General features: G+C 37.8%; 2 long non-coding RNA genes across 2 annotated transcripts in view; both read left to right on the plus strand.

Moving 5' to 3' along the window:
- Positions 1–9,527, plus strand: part of LOC136375293 (uncharacterized) — a 93,529-nt gene extending 84,002 nt beyond the window's left edge. Inside the window, exon 3 of the long non-coding RNA XR_010746061.1 lies at positions 9,509–9,527. This is a non-coding gene — a long non-coding RNA (uncharacterized lncRNA). The remainder of the gene's footprint in view (positions 1–9,508) is intronic.
- A 16-nt stretch (positions 9,528–9,543) lies between these two features.
- LOC136375292 (uncharacterized) overlaps positions 9,544–20,771 on the plus strand; it is a 132,234-nt gene continuing 121,006 nt past the window's right edge. Inside the window, exon 1 of the long non-coding RNA XR_010746059.1 lies at positions 9,544–9,588. This is a non-coding gene — a long non-coding RNA (uncharacterized lncRNA). The remainder of the gene's footprint in view (positions 9,589–20,771) is intronic.

The following is a 20,771-nucleotide window of genomic DNA, read 5'->3' on the forward strand; positions in this document are numbered from 1 at the left end:
ATCAGCCTTCCTTGCACTTTAAGAGGGCTGATGTTCAACTGGAAATGATTAAAAGAGAAAGCACCTTAAAAAAAAAAAATTAAGTGCTAAATCCAGCAGATTAAAACAAAGAGATTCTGCTGTAAGGCTGGTCTAACATTAAAACACAGTTACTAAAGTTCCTAAGAAATTACTACGCAGCAAAAAAATACCCCAATAATACTTGTGAATAAAGGAAGAGAGTTTGGCCCACTGCACAGGTTTGGGCACAAAAGTGCTTGCTAAGCTATCTATTTCACACATGCAACGACAGAAGGTTCGATATTCATTCGATCGATGACTGAAAAGGCACAATGGCAAAATCGGACGGACTTCTTTTCAAATACAGATCTCCGATGTCCCCCTACAGTCTGCAGTCGCACGGCTGGTGGTGTGGCACAGACGGAGCAAGGGTTACATCAAGGCTGTTCTCTGGACCGTGCAAACAGTCTAGACCAATGACCTGCAGCATCGTGCCCTTTGAAGAAGAGGCAAGTTCAGTCACGACGAAGAAAAATCAAGGCGTACCCCTTTTAACAATAGGGAGCAGCTCGTGGCTGCAAAGAGGTAAGCAGGGGTAAGCAAAAAAAGGCATCTGCTTCCATGGTTACAGGCCAAGCATGGGAACCTTGCTTTTGAAGAGGGACAGTTCTCAGGCTCCCTCACAGGCTATGTCATGCATTATAAGCAAAGGCAGGTTGAGCTGAAATCCGCAGAGTTATTTCAGAGTAAAATGATACGCGAGCACATGGCTGTTAGCAAAAAAAAAGTCACATGACTGTTTAGAAGCAGCCTTGCACTGTTTCTGAATCGAGCCTTTCGTTTGGGGCAGTTTCTTCTTCTTTTCTTTTTATATTGTCCTTTTTTGCTTTTTTTTTTCCTCCCTCCGCTTTTGCAGCAAACGAAGAAAATTGGGAGAGAGAAGGTTTATACAAAGCAAACATTTGTTTGATACACAAGATTCTGGCTATTCTCCTTCTCTAAACTGAAAAAAGGTCAAGGGTCAATGTTTCTTCGTGACAGGGCCACAAATCCTTTTGTTAATGTAGCTTTAGCAAATGCCATTTAAAATAAGATTTTGCTTTTCTTTCTAAGTGCATATTTTTATTAGTTTGGCAGAGTATGAAAGTAATGAATTTGTGTTTCTCCGCATAAACTTTTTGGCTCCAATATTTTGTTAGTTCTTTTTCTTAATTTTTGGGCTCTACAATGCTAATTATCAAGATTTGCACTTCTAGAAAAGACAACCAAAAATGCACACAAAATCAACACATAATAGTCCTGCCGTATTCAGGGGGAAAAGAAAAGAGAATCATCTGCAGGCATAGGTAGTAAAAATGTGATCAGTGACTATAAGCTTGTGGTATGACCATTAACCTTTGAGAATCGTTATGTTTGTACTTTGTTTCTTTTTGCTTTGTTATTCCTTTAGCTCTGTGTTACATTTCCTCCTGAAAAATTAAAACGTGCAGTGTATTTGCCTTGGCATAGGTGTGCCCGGTTTTTGAATTGTGTTTATTACATCTGCTCTGTGACATTTTAACTGTTTGAGGTTGTTTGTAAATGTTGATGGCTTACTATTTTATTGGAATTTTAGTGTGAAAGGGTTTGCTTTAGTAGCCTCTGTTATATACTCTGTGATGGTCTGTATTATCACAAACTATAGCATTTGTCTTCTTATTATCAGTATGAGATTAATTTAATTCCAAGTATTCTTGTTAAAACTGCAGGGTGGGGGGCACAGTGGGAGGGAAATTTTGGCAAACTGTGGAACAGAGTTTGAAGTTCCAGAAACACTGATAATTACTCACACCATTTCTATCTGTAGGGACCTGTGGTACTTGGTAGACTTTGCATTGCTGTCCTATAAATGTAGTTAATATTTATGAGTGTAGCAAGGGCAATATTTTTTTCAGGGTGTATTCTGAACTTCTGTTGATTTTTAGGACAGTTTAACTTCAGACTGAGGACTGTGTATTTGAAATGAAAAGATGTTTGTGAACTAATTGCAAGTTGCCCTCAAATAACAGGAGGCATTGTAAAAAAAAAGTTTTTGGCCTACCCTTACATTTATGGGCCAAAATTATCCAACAAAAAAACCCCAAAACTGCGTAGGAAAATACAAACATGCATAGGAAAATATAAATATGCAATATAAGCAGTTAAACATTAACAATAAAGAATAGGAAGATTATTTTAAAATTATCACAATCTGGATTAATTAGATTAATTCTGGATAATTTATACCCTGCATATTAATTCAGTTTTCAGCTGGTCTTCAACATGATTGCAAGCTGTCTCTTTTCTCCAGAATGTCCATTAACTAGTCTCATTGCTTTAAGAGAAGAATCTATTTGCTCGTCTTTTGTGCAGGCTGTTAGATGTAATAAGACATTTTGGTATTCCTGCAGAGCTACAGATGCATGTTAACGATGGCAAATATTTTCATATACTCACTGCACTTTACAGATTCATACAGTGTGTGGAAATGTTGTGTCTTCAGGTTTATTTAAGCTATGTGAAATTCTCTCAATTTTTATACCTTGCAATGATAAATGAAAAGATTATTTAATCTGCCATACGTATGGCATAAACAGTGCAAAGACAGAGCTGTGGTGTTTGGTGTTAAAACACTGCTTGAAATTATTCTCATGCTAATAAAACATTTAGTTTTAACTTTTTTTTTTTTTTTTTTTAAGAAAGAGATGTGCTACTGGAAGGAAGATATTTTTTAAAGTGGAAAGCTTTCTTCTCCTCTTCCATTTTAATGTAAATGATAAGAAAATAATTTCTAGATTCACAGCAAATCTGCAGAGTTTACCAAGAGGAGGATCTGATCTTAATTATATTCATGCTCATTTCTTTAAATAATTAGTGTTCTCCTGTAAAGAGCTGAGGATAGAGCACTGCAATGAAAGGTGTGTAAGACTTGGTGTTGAAGGGAAATGTTGCATCTCCATGAGCAATGGTTGTGCAACCATGAAGTTTTATTTCCATTGTTCTGGTGGGGTAGTTTTTTACCATGTGTTGAAGTCTTCCCCCAAAGCACACATGGTCCTGTCCCTTTAGTGTTGTTGACACTTAGGTTCTGGAAAATCTCTTACTTGAACCATGTGCCAACTTTGCACCTGGTTCGTTCAAGCCCAAGTTCAAGCTTCCAGTTTGAGGCCTTTTACTCCACTTCAGCCAGTGGTGACTAAGAGCCAGAGATTTCTCTTTTCCCTTTTGGGCCCTTCATTTAAATGAAGGATTAAATCATCTAAACATCTTATTCCCCTTCTTAAATACCTTAAAGTGCCTCAAGAAGCACCACTGTTTTGTAACCTCCATTGTGATATGGAAGCTAATTCAGCTTCTCTGAACCAAGGTAGAAAACAGGGAGAATTTGTTGGTTGAGGTTTGTTTTTTTTTTAATACAGAAATGCCTGCTGGATGCTGTGAAGTTCTGTGGTTTTCATAGAAAGGATTATCAGGCACAATTTCTTTCATAAACAGTGCAATTTTTGCCTCTGTTATTGTCAGAACAATTTTCAATTTTTTTTTTCCACAAGAGAGGTAGACAAAGATTTTTCATTGTTTTCTCTAGACAAGGTTTTCTCTGTCACCAGTTTCTTTTATGGGAGTTTTAGAGTGAATTACACACTTGAATTTAAAAAAAAAGAAAAAAAAAGAAGGTATCAGTTTTCTCATAGTATGCCAAACCAGGACAAAGAGGCCATGATCATCTTGCTCAGTGGAGATGAGGATTCTGCAGTTTGGGACTATCTTTAAGCAATTTGCACACTGGCTTCAAGCAATTTTGATGCTGTACTTTTTTTATGATATACATCAACGTTGTAAATCATCATTTCAAGGACAGTAATTTATCATGTTGCACATCCTAGTAATCTACTGGAAAAAAACAAAGCCAGCAAAAACCAAGTGAAACCCCACTTCTAGTCTGGTGATACAAGATGAATTACAGTTGACTGAAATTTAAGGAAAAGGCTCCTTTTTAACCTAATGTTTCTAAAAGTGTTGTCAGGTTAATCCCCACCAAAAATCCTTTGATCTTATTCTCCAGATAATCCTTTTCTGCTTTACCTTAATGCCACAGAATATTCAAACCTGACTGTGGACTTGCTAAGAGCAAGGACTTGGAGAAGCCTATAGAGCAAAAGATAATCAAAGCCTAAAACCGTTGTTTGAATTTTGATAGCATGTGAAAGCCTCTAGATTTTCCTCCTTAAATTCAAGAGTCCTGATAGATCAGTGAAGTCCTCAAAAGTTATTTGCATTTGGTACTGTACCTGGATTTGTTTTGTTAGGAACTCGGGAACAAGTAACTGCATCCACTTTGGTTTAAGATGCAAAACAAATTAAGTCTCTCTGGCTCTTGAGTATTCTTGGTCTATAATCCCCACCACAAAAAACCTTAGAAAGTCAGATTAAGTTTCTGCCCCTTATTCAAGTCTCCTTCCAAATAAATTGAATATAAATAACAGATGCAATATGAACCCTTAAATTATCAGAAAGTCACATTTTCTCATTCAGTGTCATAGTTCTGGGAAGTTTTGAAATGGAAGTTAGTCTGATTCCAGGAGCATCTCAAGTGTAAGAGGTTCTTTTCAGGGTTGTCATCTTCTGAGTCTCTGTTACTGATAAGTAGAAGTCCTTTTAATGCTCATATCCTGCACACAGGAAGGGAATCTTTAATATTATGGAAATAATAGTAAAAAATAACCTGATATTTCTGCTAGCTTTTAACAGAGACATGCAGAACAACAGCAATAACAGCTTTGTTCTCGTGTAGACCCTGGCTAAGTTCAAATCACAATGACAAGTGATATGATCTCAGGGCAAAAACATTTGTTGCAAAGAGCTGGTCCATAGTTCACAGAATAGTTTTGGGTGGAGGGGACATGAAAGATCACAAACTTAGAGAATATTCTGAGTTGAATGGGACCCACAAGGATCATGAAGTCTATCCCTAAAGTGAATGGTCCATATACAGATCAGACTCCCAGCCTTGACATTAAAATCATGCTCTGACCAACTGAGCCAATCTCAGGACCAAGATGATCTTGTTCCAACCCCCTGCCATGAGCAAGGACACCTTCCACTAAACCAGGTTGCTTAATGTCCCACCTGACCTGGCCTTGGACATTGTCAGGGATGACCCATCCACAGCTTCTCTGGGCGGTGTCTTACCACCTTCAGACTGAATATCTAACCTATATGTATTCCCTTTTAGTTTAAAATAATTCCCCTCTGTCTCATTGTTACAAGCCCTTGTAAAAAGTCACTTCCAGCTTTCTAAACCTCCTCAAGTATTGCAGGGTCCCAGCAAGGTTTCCCCAAAGCCTTCTCTCCTCCAGGCCTCTGCAAGTCTCTCATCTTGTCTCCATAGGAGAGTTGCTCCAGCTCTCTGATCATTTTTGTGGCCTCCTCTGAGCTCTCTCCAACAAATCCACCTCTGTGTTGTTCTGAGAGCCCCAGAGCTGGACACAAAACTCCAGGTGGGGTCTGATGAGAGTGGAGTACAGGGCAAGAGTCCTCTGCTGGCCATGATGCTTCTGATGCAGCCCAGAATATGATTTGCTCTCTGATTGGCAAGAAAGTGCATTATTCTAAAGTAGACAACAATAGAAAGTTAGTGGGAAACAATGGAAAACAAGTAGAAAACATGGTTTCTTTTGCCTTTCTAATATTTCCAGAAGACCATCACAATGATTCTTCTTATTTAAAATACCTTTTTCTCAGCATTTGCCTCTTCCTTTTAATTTTTCCCCTCATATTTGATTTTTTCCCTTCACTAACTAAAGAGTTAATCATGAAAAATGAGTTTTCAGGAATAAAAATTGTCAGTTTTTTAATTATATGCCAAAGATATGCCTTTGGTAGAATTATTGCATCCTATTTCTGAACCAGGGATGGAAATATGCCTTGTATTTGTAAATATCAAAGAACTCTGGAAGTCATACATTACTGACAAGAATAACATGTGAAGGAATCTTGCAATACATTTATGCTTGGAAGTAGGTACTTTGCAAACTAGAGCAAGAATCTAAACTTTGTTTTAGAGTGAAAGAATACATAGTAGGCTGCAAAATGAGACTAGTCACTTCAGAAAACAGAAATTTTGAAAAGATCTGAATATATGCTTATTAATGTCACTGTCAATGTTTATGAGAATTCTGGCCTAAGAAAATAGAACTTTCATAAAGAATTAAAAATCTGATGATTTTTGGTTTATGAGGGGCATGATGGTTGATAGTCTGACATTAGAAAGCATCAGAAATTACATTTTGAAAAAAATCTTTCATATTTCTGTGAAACAACATCCTTTTGAACCTTCTGAGACTGGGATTTTTGGGTCTGAGTGGTAATCCATTTCCCTTGTAGTCTCTTGGCATCCATCATTTTTGGATGTGTGATGTTGGAGAGACATCCTACTTGTACCCTTCAGTATCTATTTATGGACATCCTGTCCATGAATTTGTCCATGAGCCTCAACTATTTGGAATTTAATCATTTTAATATTGTGGTTCAAGGAGTGAAGGTGTTCAGTGTTTGCCCTTCTGGGAGTTATTCTGATTTTTTGGTTTCTGAGCAGCAGGTAGGAAAACAAGTGCTCATAATAACTTCTGCATTGGTGCATAACTCCGCTTTGAATTGTTTGTGCTTGTGTTCAGAAACCTTCCAAATAGTCCGTATTTTGACTGACAGTGATTTTAATGAAAATTTCCTTAGCTATCCCCTCTCATAAAGGATTTTGTCTTAGCACTTCTGTCACGTGAAAAATTGTTCAAATGCTTGTATGTAAGCAGAACTGGTGAGATGTGAAGAAAACCTTCATGACTTTGTTTTGGCTAAGTTGGACTCCTGAGATACTCAGTCCAGGCTGTTACTTGATTCAAAACTCCTTTATCTGGGCAACCTATTCATCTGTACTAGCACTTCCTTCACAAAGCAAAGCAAAGTGGTAGAGTGGTTACACTTTTTTCTCTTTTATAACTTACATTTGGAGGATTTCAGATAAATTCTTAAGCTTCAAGAGAAGTCAATTTTTAAATTATAATCCACTGTGAGATCATACTATACAGTACCTATCTCGATTTGCCTCTGGAGGTGAGAAAAAGCATCAAATTCCTTCTGATTTTAATCTGTTCTTTGTGCAGAAAAATTCTGTAATCATTCCATTGGAGAAGATGATAGAAATAAACATTTGTGTTTGTTTTTGTGGTTGATTGTTTGTTTGTTTTGGGTTTTTAATTTTAAAGTTTGTCTTTCATTATTCAAATATTTTAAGTTTTTTGTGTAGTAGATGTAGTTAATGAGGTTTGGAAGAGATGGACAAAAGCACCCTGCCAACTTCCACTAGTCTACATCCTTTCATTTATGACTGATCAAAATTCAGCATATTTAAAAATACCTTTTCCTCTTGTTCATGTGCTAGTCTAGAGCATCAATGATCAAACTGTAATTCTGTCAAATCATTATATAAGCACTTGATTTCTGAGGGGAAATTTTGCTACCTCTAGTTACCTCTAGGTTTTAACAATGTACTAGAATATGTGATTCAAAAAGTACCATCAATGAATAATCCAGGGAAAACTTTACAACTGAGAGACTGTGGGGAATGGGAACAAGATGAAGTCTGAAAACATGGTTATATACATGGTTATGATTGCATCTACTATTATCTGCTATCTCAAGATTTTTTAAGGGAAACGAAGGAGTTGACTATATCAATAAACCACAAAACATGCTCTTCAGTTGATTCAGTCCAGCTCTCTCCACCTGAGGTATTTGCTTAGGCATGGTCAGTGAAGAGTATTTCTAGGACACAACAGATTTCATCCAGTCAGAATCTAAAAAAAGATCAGATGAATCATGCTGTGAAGTGTCTCTCTGATTCTGAAGGACCTGCAGCGACTAGCTCAGAGATGCTGCTTAAAACTAGGTAAGATTAATTTCATCCAAAATAACTGCAGCTCCAGTGATCTGATGTGTCCATGAGCAAGGTTTATGCAAGTTAAAGTAGTGTCAAGTTGGACCTTTCGGGTAATGAAATAAAATTAGCAATGCTTCCACGTGAGGCACCACAGCATTCTTCCCCAGGAATGCTTCCAAGCATTTGGAGTGCCCAGGTGTAGGAAACATGAACTTAGGTGTAGCAAATGGAGAAAGAAATGGGATCAAAACAAACAGTGGGAAGGGGAAGGTTATTGTGAGGATACTAACAGCTTTATTTGTCTTCAATAAAATAAAGGCCAAGAGAACAGGTACACAGTGGGAACAAGACAATTGTGAGTGAAGGAGAGCAACCTAATCTGAAGAGCGATGCTGGGACAGAAATAATTGGCAGAAAATCAGACTGGAAGTTAGACTATTTCTAGCCATCAAAGCAGCAGTGTTCTAGCTCCCAATAAAGTGGTCAGCTTTTGTTTTTCCACACATGTCTAACTGCTTGCAAGGTGGAAAATGATACATTTATGAAAGGGAATGTGAAACACAGTCGCCTCTGATGGCAGGAGCTTGGACTGGATATGCCACTACTTTGATCCCAGAAGGGCATGTGTATGCATGGCTGCACTTATTGAAGTGACAGTAATTATGCTGTAGATATGCCTATACTATCAATGTGAATATGTTGTGGTGCTTCTTTAAACTTGTAATTAATACTAATTGGGCTCTCAGAAACTGAAGGGTTCCTCATTTAAAAATCCTGTGTTTTTCCTGAGTGTAACAACAATTTTCTAACTTATCCCACTTCTTGAAAAACTCCATGTTAATGAAAGGAAGGCACTTAATATGATCTGTTGATTGCAAACAGCTCAGAGAATTTCTTACTGCTTAAGCTAAACATCTTTTGCCAGCATAGTGGTTCTGCTACATGTGTTTCCCCTTAGTATTGTATTTATTGTACTAGACATGTGATTGTAGATTAATACTTTCCCTATGTATTCTGCTAAACAGAACTTGGTGTTTGCTGTGAAGATGAGGAAAAATATAGATTTTGTGCATGAATTCATTCTATATGTTTTCTAACAATCCACAAAGAGAAAAAAAGAATTTTCAAGTGCTAAAATTCAGTCTAAGAAATTGAGTTTGTCACTTTAAAAAAGTAATAAAATTGTGGATTTATTTGCATGCAAAGCTCAGCACACAACTAAGTGTGCATCCAACAAAAGAGTGCCCCCAGTTTGATGTGCTGAAAGGTTATGGGGCCTGCAAGACAGAAGATGTTGTACCATGTTACTTGGTTGTTTCAGCTACTGGTATATGAGAATTCCCTCAAATTTGTTAATATGTTAAAGTTCATCAAGTCATGTTTAAAAAAAAAAATAACAAAGCTTCCTCTTCTTTGTCTTTATATTGCATAGTTAAAGGACATAAAACTCTGTCTTTCTTTTAAACAGGTTTCCTTTTGAAATACCAGGCGAAACTCAGCTAGTTTATTGCACTAGTCCTGCATCCCTCTTCTCATGTGCTGTGTCTCTTCCAGGTGTACAGCTGCCATTCCAGGTGTGGAGCTGCCAATTCCAGCTCACAGCAGGACTGTGTTTGCTCCTCCACACACTGCAGGTAAGCTCTGAGACCACTGCCCAAAGTCTGTGTCCCAGTCCCCATGACCAGCCCCTGGCACGGGAAGGGGCAGTGCAGCTGCTCTCCATCCCACACCAGATTTCCCAGGACAGTGAGAGGACCCTCCCTCTGCATTTCAAATGGCTCCTGAGGAGCTCACACATGGTGCTTCTCCTCACAGCACAGGGCTGGGTTTCTAATCAGAATGGGCCATTAAACCTTGTTGTTTAAACTCTCAAGTTTTTACCTTTTGTGCTGTTACTCCCTAGCATTTTTCCTTTGAAGTGGGAAATTGTTTTTATTTAATTCACTATTTATCTTCATAGGAAAAAGTGATTATTTCATGAAACGAAGTATCAAAATTTGTGCCTTTTACTTAATTTAAATTCGACCAGCTTCAGCTTTGAGACATTGTTCCATTGTTTTCTGTTGGCACTTATAGGTGGTATTTGTTTTCCTGTAATGGCTGCTACATATTTATTCAACTCAGCTAAAACAGATCTGAGATCTCTTAAGAGTTTCACTGTAACACATGTTCTCCAGTATTCAGTATTTGCATCTTTTCCTTCACCTCTATTTTTCTCACATCATTTTCAAAACACACGGAATTCTCTATACATGACTGTAGGATTATTACTGATCCTGCAGTTGGAGGAAAATGCAGTTGTCTGTCCCTTCTACTTCACTGTTCCTTTGAACATCACAGGGTTGTGCTAAACTTTCTATGCTGGCATTTCATGTTAAATGATGAATGCCTGTGTTTACTCCGTGTTTACTCTGTCCCCTTCAACAGTGACTCATTCAGTTTCCCCTTTCAAGCCAAGGATGGATTTTGAGCCCATGGTTATTCACAAAGGTTTGCATTCTCCACTTCAAATCATTTTGGTTAGGTTCATACTGAACATTACTTGATACCTTTAATTTTCCTCTTCCTTCAGGAAGAGGAAATGATGTAAGAATGACTTATTTTTAAGGTGGAGTCTGCTCATCCTTGCAGCTGATGTGGATATGTAATCTCAGAAGGATATCAAGCCATAATGAAAAGTTTATGAACAGGTCTTTTGAACTAAAAAATATCTTGAGAACATCTTCAGTTCAAATGTCATTGAGTTGGGATGCTGCTTATCCAGTACACATCCATGTAAATGGAATTTGCATTTTGGTATTTGAAGTGAAATAATCAGGAGTATTGCCCATGAGTGTGAAAGACAAGTATAATTAGCTTCTCAATATTTAATTTGTAGAATGCAGTCATATCACTCTTTGCATTATTTTTATGGTCTTTTCTTTCCATTACTGTACTTACTTGTTTTGTATATTTAGAGAAAATTTTGCTCTACTTTCTGCCAGCGGGGAAAAAAAAAAAAAAAAAAAAAAAAAAAAAAAAAAAAAAAAAAAAAAAAAAAAAAGTGTAGAAAAAAAAGGGATCTGAATCCCTGCTTGTAGGATGGTGGAAGCCAGCTGTCCAAACAGACTGCATATTTGGTCATAAATTTATTGAAAAATGAGTGTGTTCTGTTAATAAGAATGTGCACTTTTGTTATTATCTTTACAGTCAGAACAGAGCTGAATATAAACTCAGTTAATCAGTCTGAATAGGAATACTAGTGGAACGAGAGGGAAGTTCTCTTTTTGTAATACAGGACTTTTTCTTCTGGAAATTTAGAAGTTAAGGAAATGAAAAGAGAACAACGATCCTTTGGTTAGAATAAATAGAGGAGTTGCTCCTAGAACTGGATATCCTACAGAGCAGTCCCCATCCACCAAATGACATTATTTTTATGGTGCCTGGACTGGGTTAATGAAAACCTTCCTGGTTTTGCCAGTAGAAGAAATTGTCAGCTCCCATACTAAAGATAATTTAGCTGGTGTGTAAAATAGTATGTACTGGCAGCAACATATTTGGTGTAGATTTTACCCTGGGCTTTTATGAGTCAAAAAAATCTGCACAATGAACACTTATGTCAAAAAACTGTGCAAAAGGCTTATTTAACATTTCCCCTCCTTCTTTGGAGTCCTTTAGTCTTTTTATTCATCAGCATACATTGTAAAATTATGTTTATTATGTGATTGAAAGTTACTCAGATATTTCTCTTTGGGAATTATCCTTGGGAAAAGACAACGGTTGGAAATGATACCTCTACTTCTCCAATTTGACATAATTACGGCACACTAAAAAAGAAAAATATTTAAATCTATGTGGTTTTTTTGGGGTTTTTTTTTAACACCCTTGTAGCATATACTGATCAAAATTTAGTTTAGCTATTAGTAGCACACTTTGCCATTAAATAGGAGGAAACTGGAATAGCTCTACTGTACATGCGTAAAAAAAATCTACATTCCTTTTTAAGGAAAATCCCCCAAATAAAGTGTGCTATTGTTTGCTGTGCATGTGGTGACCAGTCCGGGTTATATTAAGTTGAAGTTACTGCCATCTGGTGGGGAAAGGGGTGTTATATTCCAACAGTTGGAAGCAATTCTGTCAGGATAACATCCTCTGCACCTGCGTGAATGGGGGGTGTGTCTGTGTGTGTGTTAACAGAGATATATAGATATAGATATAGATATAGATATAGATGTAGATGTAGATGTAGATGTAGATGTAGATGTAGATGTAGATGTAGATGTAGATGTAGATATAGATATAGATATGTCTGTACACAGTATTAGCATTTGATTACTGATTCTGAAAATAGTTTCCAGTGTTCAGTGACACATACCAACCTGCTGAATCAGAAATTAGCCAAGGGTAGAGAAATGAAGAAAGTGAGGAAAATTTCCTGGGTAGAAAAGATGGATATGCAGTATGTGTGCTATGATCCTGCCAGTGTGCGCTCACTCCTGGACTAGATTAACACTGATAATCACATAAAAACCTTGTTCTCAGAATATTCCTCACAGCTGGAGATTTTACACTTTTTGCAATGTTTCATGAGGAACTTCCTATTGTCATTTCATAGAATCGTGGAATGGCCTGGATTGGAAAGGAACATTGAGATCACTTGGTTCCAACCCCTGGCATGAATAAGGGCACCTCCCACTATCCCAGGTGGCTCAGAGCCCCATCCAACCTGGCCTTGAACACTTCCAGGGATGGGGCAGCCACAGCTTCTCTGGGCAATGTATGTCAGTGCCTCACCACCCTCACAATTAAGAATTGTTTCCCATCTCTCATCTAAACCTACTCTCTGTCAGTGTGAAGCCATTCCCCCCTTCACTCCAGACCCTTGTAATAGTCTCTTTCCATCTTTCCAGTGGGCTCCCTTCAGGTACTGTATGGCACCAACTAGGGCACCCCAGAGGCTTCTCTTTTCCAGGCTGAACAACTCCAATTCTCTCAGCTTTTCCCCTCAGGAGAGGTGCTCCATCTGACCAAGAAACTTGGTGGCCTCCTCTGGATCCTGTCTTAGAGATGACCACTAATAATTGCTGCAAAAACTTCTGTGCTAAATCTGCCTCCATTCTTTGTCTTAGGTGCAGTGAGTTTGGTCCTCCTTGAGTCTTGACATATACTTGTGTTAACTTTTGCCTTTTTCATGAAGGATCAGCCCAATAGGAATGGAATTGTATGAATAGAACATCGAGGGAGTCTGTGAGGCATTTTATGCATTTTAAATTAATTAGGTTTTATTGAGCTAAAACTCTTACATAGGATGTAAGGATCAGTGAAGTGAATGATATATGACGTGGTAAGAGAAGTGAAGATTTCAGCTGTGGCAGACAGTGTCAGATGTCTATCTGCCATAATAAACTGCTCAGTAACCATATGGGAATAATAACTGGTGTCCAGAATTTGTTTTTATTTCATCATTACGTGGTCTTGAAGACTCCAAACAAGATTTGGTCTGTTTTATGTACAAATATTAAATAGGTTTTGTCCTTGTTGTATGCTGTGTTTTCTCCTGGTGGAGAACAGTACAAGTGGTCCCTTGCCATTAATATGCAGAATAAATTGCCATTTTCTCTATTAGGTTTGCATCAGGAGTGTGTTTTTCACCAGCATATTCAAAGAGTGAAGGAAAAGTTAGGAGGATCCAAGAGTCCCATGGGGTACATAGTGGTGTAGTCAAACCCCAGGGGCAGAGTTACATTAGATTCCTCTTTAAAGGGATAACTAAATACTGACACTCTATGCTTCTCATCCCTCATAATTCTTGGATATTTTGTTTAATTTTTTTTTTCACTTGGTTGGTCTTTGCTGCCTATTGCCAGTTTTTGTTTCTTTTTGTCTTTTTCCTTTTTCTGCACTCTCTGGGAGACAGAATCCTGCTCAGATAACATCTGTCAGAAGGAAAACCGTTGACCTTGTAATCCTGTCATTCTGCTTTTAAGAGTACATTGTACATGCAGGTGTCTGATTTCTTCATAAGTTTTAGAGGAAGTACTTTTTCATGACTTTGCAATTTAATTGCCTAATGGTTTTTCAAGGAGACAGACACTTTTCACAAGGCTCTTACTGGGAAGCTTTAACAGGAAGAGTGCTGGGTGGTTACATGAACACATATTAAGCTAGTGCTTGGAACTCAAGCCCACATCTTGAACCATCCAGTGCAAAGGACTCTCTCTGGATCAGTCTAGTTTATGCAAGGCAGAGAGGTGAACAGCTTTCAGGAGGAAAATGATCCCTGATTCTCTCTTCCAGCCTTCAACTCAACATCGAGTTTACTTTGAGCTGCATGAAAGGAGCAACCTAAATTGATTACAGCTCTTGATTACAAGTCTGTCTGATTTTTATCTTCACTACTGCTGGTTAAATGGTCCATGGTGAGGAGTTCTTTAAAATCCTGAGGACCCTGAGATGCAAGCTTTCTGGAGTATCTTGTTTTTTTGTCTATTGGTGTCCTTTTTTTTGTTTGTTTGTTTTAATTTTCCCCTCTCTATCCCCTTTTACCCCCTGCCTCAGGATAGCTTCACATATTTATTTATAATCACCAGGGATTATTAAGCAATTTGATTGCTAGATGATAATTGTGCTCTGTGCCTAGGATAGCTAAAACATAAGATAAAATTTTGTAGGGAAGGATGAATTAATGAGAGACAAATCTAGGAGAATCTATCTTCTGAACCAAAAATGAGCATCTTCTAGAGTGTCTGTTAAGGTGGGATGGAGTTTAAGGATATGTGATATCAGTTATGAAGTCAGAGTTTGAAACTATTTGAAGTATCTCAAATTTCACTTCTTTAAATCAAAACTGATTACAAAAATGTCCTTATTCCCTGAGAAGTTGATACAGTAATGAGTGAGTCCAGCTCCTTGAATTCATTATGGAGGAAATCAAAACAGAGCACCACAGTGATCACACCTACCTTTGAAAATCTATGGGGAAGTGGATGCATACTCTGATAGATTTGATATTTGTATTTGACAATTGCATCTCCAGTCTTGGACATGTTCAGGACATGCCTAGATAAACTGCTGAGAAACCTGCTCTCAGACCTGCTTCAGATGACTCTTAGGTCTTCATTAATGACATGGATGGGGGAATTGAGTGCACCCCCAGCAGGTTTTGCAGATGACACCAACCTGAGGGCTGTGGGTGACACAGAAAGGACAGGATGCCATCCAGAGGGATCTGGACAGGCTCAGGAAGGGGCCCATGGGAATCTCATGAGGTTGAACAGACCAAGCCCAAGGTGCTGCACCTGGGTCAGGGCATCCCCAGAAGCAGTCCAGGCTGGGGATGAGCAGAGCCAGAGCAGCCCTGGGAGAAGGACTTGGGGGTGCTGGTGGGTGAGAGGCTGGCCATGGCCCGGCCGTGTGCTGGGAGCCCAGACACCCCGTGTGCTGGGCTGCACCCAGAGCCCCGTGGGCAGCAGGGCAGGGAGGGGATTCTGCCCCTCTGCCCCCTCTGCTGAGACCCCACCTGCAGGGCTGCACCCAGCTCTGGGCTCCCAGCACAGCAAGGACAGGGACCTGCTGGAGCCAGGCCACAGCAGGCACCAAGGGGATCAGAGGGATGGAGCAGCTCTGCTCTGAGGAAAGGCTGAGAGAACTGGGATGGTTCAGCCTGGAACAGAGAAGGCTCTGGGGTGACCAAATTGCAGTTTTCCAGCACCAGAAAGGAGTCTAAAGGAAAGATGGAGCAGGACCTGGAGTGACAGGACAAGTGGGAATGGCTTCAAACTGACAGAGAGTAGGTTTAGGTGAGATTAAGAAGGAATTCTTTACTGTGAGTGAAGTGAGGCCCTGCAACACATTTCCTAGAAATGCTGTGGGTGCTCCACCACTGGAAGTGTTCAAGGCCAGGTTGGATGGAGCTTTGTGAAATCTTGTGTAGTGTCCTTGCCTGTGACAGGGGTGTTGGAACGAGGTGATCTTTCAACCCAGTCCATTCTGTGATATGACTTCTATATCCTTTCCAAGCTCATTTATTCTCTGATTCCGTGGTATGAAACTAGTCTCCCAAAGACAAGATTTTCCCAAAGAATGAAGATTTCGGTGCCAGATCATACTTTTTATCTTGCAGGTGGCTGAAGCGACTTTAAAAAATAACCTTAATTTTGAGATAGAAAATCACTGTAATGAACACAGTTTATACACATTGGAACTTTTTCTACTCTTTATAAAAGCTTGTCTCCTCAGCCTTTCTAAGAACTGTTTGGGGTGGTTGGAGCCACTTTCCTATGGAAATTCAAGTGCAAAGCACAATTCTTTTACATAGTTCTTTCTGTGACACAAACACAGAAGTATGTATATGTGTTTACTAAAATAATAAAAGAGAAGAAACCTTACCAAAGCATGATATTTTATACTTAGTTTCCCCCTTAGGGAAAGAGGAAATGAGCCAACTGTGACAGACACTACTTCTAGTTCATAATAAACTACTGAGGGTACTTTGATAGCCTGGTGCTAAAGGCAGTAAGAAGACTATACCTCTAATAGAACACTAAGTATTTTTAATGGTTCTTTTTTTTTTTTTTTTTTTTTTTTCGTTTTTAAAGCAAATGCATTTAAATGCCTTAGAGCTTTCAGACTACCAGTGCTTTATTTGAAAATTCTGTGTGCTGGCAATCTGAAGATCAGTAAAATGCAAACAATAGTTTCTGAAATCCTTATATCATCATCTCTGGTTTAGAGGGAACACCCTCTCTCTGGGGTAGAAAAGTAATTTAGTGTAGGACGCTAAGCAATTTTGGCTGCTCTTGAACAAATATCTCAAGTAAAACAAACTTTTCTGTATTTCATGCTGTTCTTATGTCTGTAATACTCAGGGAACTTCAATTCTTAAGTTGTTCAGGTTAGTTGAATTCAAGAAGCGCTTTAAATTGATGCCTTGTTTTCTGCAGAGGAGGTTAGGTTAAGTTCTGTGAAAAATAAGTTTCAATAATGTGTCACCATGATGATATTCCTTTCCCTAGTGTGTTGTCCTTCCATGTAGAGAGGGGAACACAATACATCTGACTTTAATTTTACCCGTTTTTTAGTCTTGCTTCTTAATCTAGAATGATCTTTATCCTGCAAATTAGTATTTTATTCATTAACTGCTTTAAAATTGCTGAGCAGAAGATGTAGAATTGATACATTTTATGTGGTTTAAGTTTCTATTTTCCGTGTCTTTCCCTGCACTCAGAATCACAGAATATTCCAAGTTGGGAGGGATCCACAAGGTCACTCTTAAATGAGTGGCCCATTCCTTTCCTGATTTCCAGAGTACCTAAGGGAGGTACTTGTAGTACCCAGTGAACAGCTGGAGAACTCTCATGACTCAAGCAAAAGAAAACAGGGGGAATGTGTTTTGAATGTACAGATAATGGGCACTCTAAAATACATCTGTTTGTGAGAGGTCTGTTTCAGGTGACCAAAACCTTGATAATTTTCTGCCAATTCAAGTTCACTGCATTGATGCTTTCCCACACCATGGTCACATGCATGGGTGTGCTGTTCTTCTATCCAAAGTGAAGAAGGTTTGTGGAGTGCTTTGTGTAAAAAAAAAAAAAAAAAAAAATTGGTTTTTGACAGTATTTGCCAAAAAACAACTTTCAAAAATTAATAATTGCATCTGAAAGTTCAAGTAATTTGAAAAATATCTTCAGTAAAGGAGTAATAAGAGCAAAAAGATGTGCTGAAAAGATATTTAAACAATGACAACAGTTGTTCCTGGGCACTGAGCAATTTCTGTTTAGATTGTAAATTATGTATTGTCCTGGAAAGACTGTTTTGCAATATATAAACCAAGACTTACCATTCAGGATTTCTTGTTTTCTTGTTTGTTTGTTTTACAATGTGTTTTCATAGTAAAATATGTGTGTATATCATATATAAAACATATTTCAATGTGTCCATATTTCAAAGAGCAAAACCTCATATTTTGAAGTTACTTTGAGGTTAGAAAGTTGAGCAGCAGAAAATAGCCTGTAAATAGGCACATTTGAAAATTAAATTTATTATATTTTATATTTCTTTAATATATTGAATGCTTATAATTATTTTTTTATAATTTGTTTTCTAATGAATATTAGATTATATTTGCACTCAGACTTGGATATAGAAGCCAAATTTTCTCTCTACATTATTAGTGTTCCAGAATCCTTTGGAATTGTTGATTTTCATCAGCTTTACTATAAGGCTTCATTTTGACAGTCTTAGAAATGATGGTTGAATATGATATCAAATGAAAATTTGGAAGAAAACAAGTTTGTTGGGGTTTTTTTTAGAACTTTCAAGTCTTCCAGGAAGGTTATGTTCATTACTGGGAAGTTTTGCATTTTGATTTCTGAATAGTTTTTAGATTTTTGTAATTTAATTCAACTCAGCATAATAATGCAGTGTAATGGGTGTCAGTAGAATAATTTTTAAGGGATGATTTCAAGGTCAACATTTTTATGTGTCTATAGGCTCTAACTTCAGCACACTATTAAAACTCTACAAGTAAATGCCTCATTATTTTTTAAATTTTTTTTTCTTTGTTCACTGGTATATACAGAGATATAATTGCTTTATTCCAGAGTGATCTATGTAATTGTTATTGACATGCCATTCCAACTTTGCGAAGCCAAAATGAAGACTGACTCAGGAAGTAGGTCATGGAGGAAAATGAGGAACCATTAAAAGAGTAGAACATTAGGTGAAACATTAAAACATTCTAAACTCAAGGTTGGGCGCTTTTCCTCCTTAATTTCATTCACAAGAAGGTCACTGTGCACAAAATATGAGAAAATTGGATTGTCTGATTTTGCTGAAGAGATCTTTTCACAGAAGACTACTGAATATAGAGCTCTGAAAAGACACAGACGTAAATGTAATCTAAAAGATAATTAAATGTAGGTGGAAGAGGACACACAGCTGGCCATGGGCTAGTATTATAAGCAGTCTGAGAATCCAGTTAGCAGAATCTAGCTATTTTCTCAATTTTTGCAGTTAATGTAAATAAAAATGTAAAAAAAATCATTATATTTTGCTGAGAGCATCTCTGGTGGGAGAAAGTGACAGGTAAAGGTGCTTTTACAGCTGTGACTCCCAAGGACAATGGGGAGTATGTGAAGTAACAGAAAAAACTCAGATGGGTTTGAGCATAAAGGTTTGTCAAAGCCAGAAAAGGATGACATGACATAACTCACACGTAATATTTGGTTGAGGATATAGATGGGGAAGACCATAGCTACAACAAATGACATGAGTATCTTACCTATAAAAACAGAGAAGGAAATTCATTAGTCCTATCAGTGAAGGCCAGCTGTTAAAGGTTGTAGAAAAATTTAAGGGGATTTTATGGAAGGGCCTTGTGTGAGACCAAGTTTTAAATTTTTGTTTTAGAGATGCGCAGCTTGAGTTGATGGCCAGATGTTCATACAGAGAAAACTGAAAAGTAGTGTGTTTAATTTGGGTAGAGGAATGCTCCTTCTAAAAGACTAAATATAATGGGAGATGGCATGAGGGTCTGAGTTGCAAGCTGGCTGTCTCTGAGTATACTTTGCAGAGTTGAAGTGTTGCATATGTTTGCGTTTTCACTCATGTGAGTGACATCTAGTTCATTTTTTGATTGATCTCCTTGGAAGCCAGGTGGAGTTTGAAAGAGACCTAATAAAAATGAATCCATCAATACTTGTTTTATAAGCTAAGAAATATTTACACAGGCTAAAAAACAACCCCTTCTTCATGTTAGGAAGACCAGACAAGAGTTTTCTAGAGGAAAGCTGTTTCCTTGAAGAGTGAAAAACAAGTTCTGAATAGTGATTAATGAGAAAACATGGGAAGTAGTTTGGTTTTAAAACTTGTGGCATTGACTTTGCAATCAGCTTCATCCTGAGCTGTTGGGGAATGGCACAGACAGTGAGATGTGGGTCAAGACTGGGTGGCAGTTTGAAGAAAAAACAGGGCAGGTAAGCAGCCATCTGATTTACCAGCAATTTTGTGTTGTCATGTAGATAGCCAGTGCTGGCCAGAATGGGAAAAATGCCTGGTGCTGACATTTATTCATCCTTTCAAATGGAGTACAGAAGATTGCTGGCTTTGGGGTTTTGGTTTTTTTTCGTTTGTCTGTTTGTTTGGGTTTTTTTTTTTTTTTTCCAGAAGATGTTAGGGTAAATGTTAGAGAAGAGTTACTTGTCTATTTTCAGCAAAGTTAATTTTCCAGATCTGAGCTCTGTTGGCTTCAGTTATTGGAAGTGAATACCAGATAACCACAAAAAGCACAAGAATTCAGTGTTTTATAAGAAATCAGTTCAAATTAATTTAACTGCATTTGGTTTCATTTAACTATATTTGAAAACTTTAAAGCTGAGGCTAATAGGCCAGTACCAAACCTCGCATCTTGTTCATTTATATTAAACATACGTAAACTATATATTAACAATTTGGTTCACTTTTTTTTTTTTTTTTTTTTCTTTTTCCCCTTCCTCTCTCTATCCAATATGGCAAAATATCCAATGCTGGCAAGAATAAGAAGGTTACTTTATTTCTTGTTATTGCTTGGCTATCCAAATTTGCTGTAAGCATTCAATAAAGTTGTTCCACTGTGGCAAAGCAAAAACAGTCTCAGCTGCTTAATTGATGTTTTTGTGTTCCTCACATTTAAGCAGATTTTCAATATACCTCCATAGAAAATAACTGGATTGAATTTCTGTATTCTTGTTCAAGAGGTAATTGAAGGTGGCTAAAGCTATGAACTGCTTTTATGGCCTCTGTTTCATTTACAGAGTTTTGCTGGAAGCAGTGGTCAGTACCAGCACTCAGTAATATTCAG

Source organism: Sylvia atricapilla, chromosome 2 (genome assembly GCF_009819655.1).
Source record: "Sylvia atricapilla isolate bSylAtr1 chromosome 2, bSylAtr1.pri, whole genome shotgun sequence".
Taxonomy (NCBI): domain Eukaryota; kingdom Metazoa; phylum Chordata; class Aves; order Passeriformes; family Sylviidae; genus Sylvia; species Sylvia atricapilla.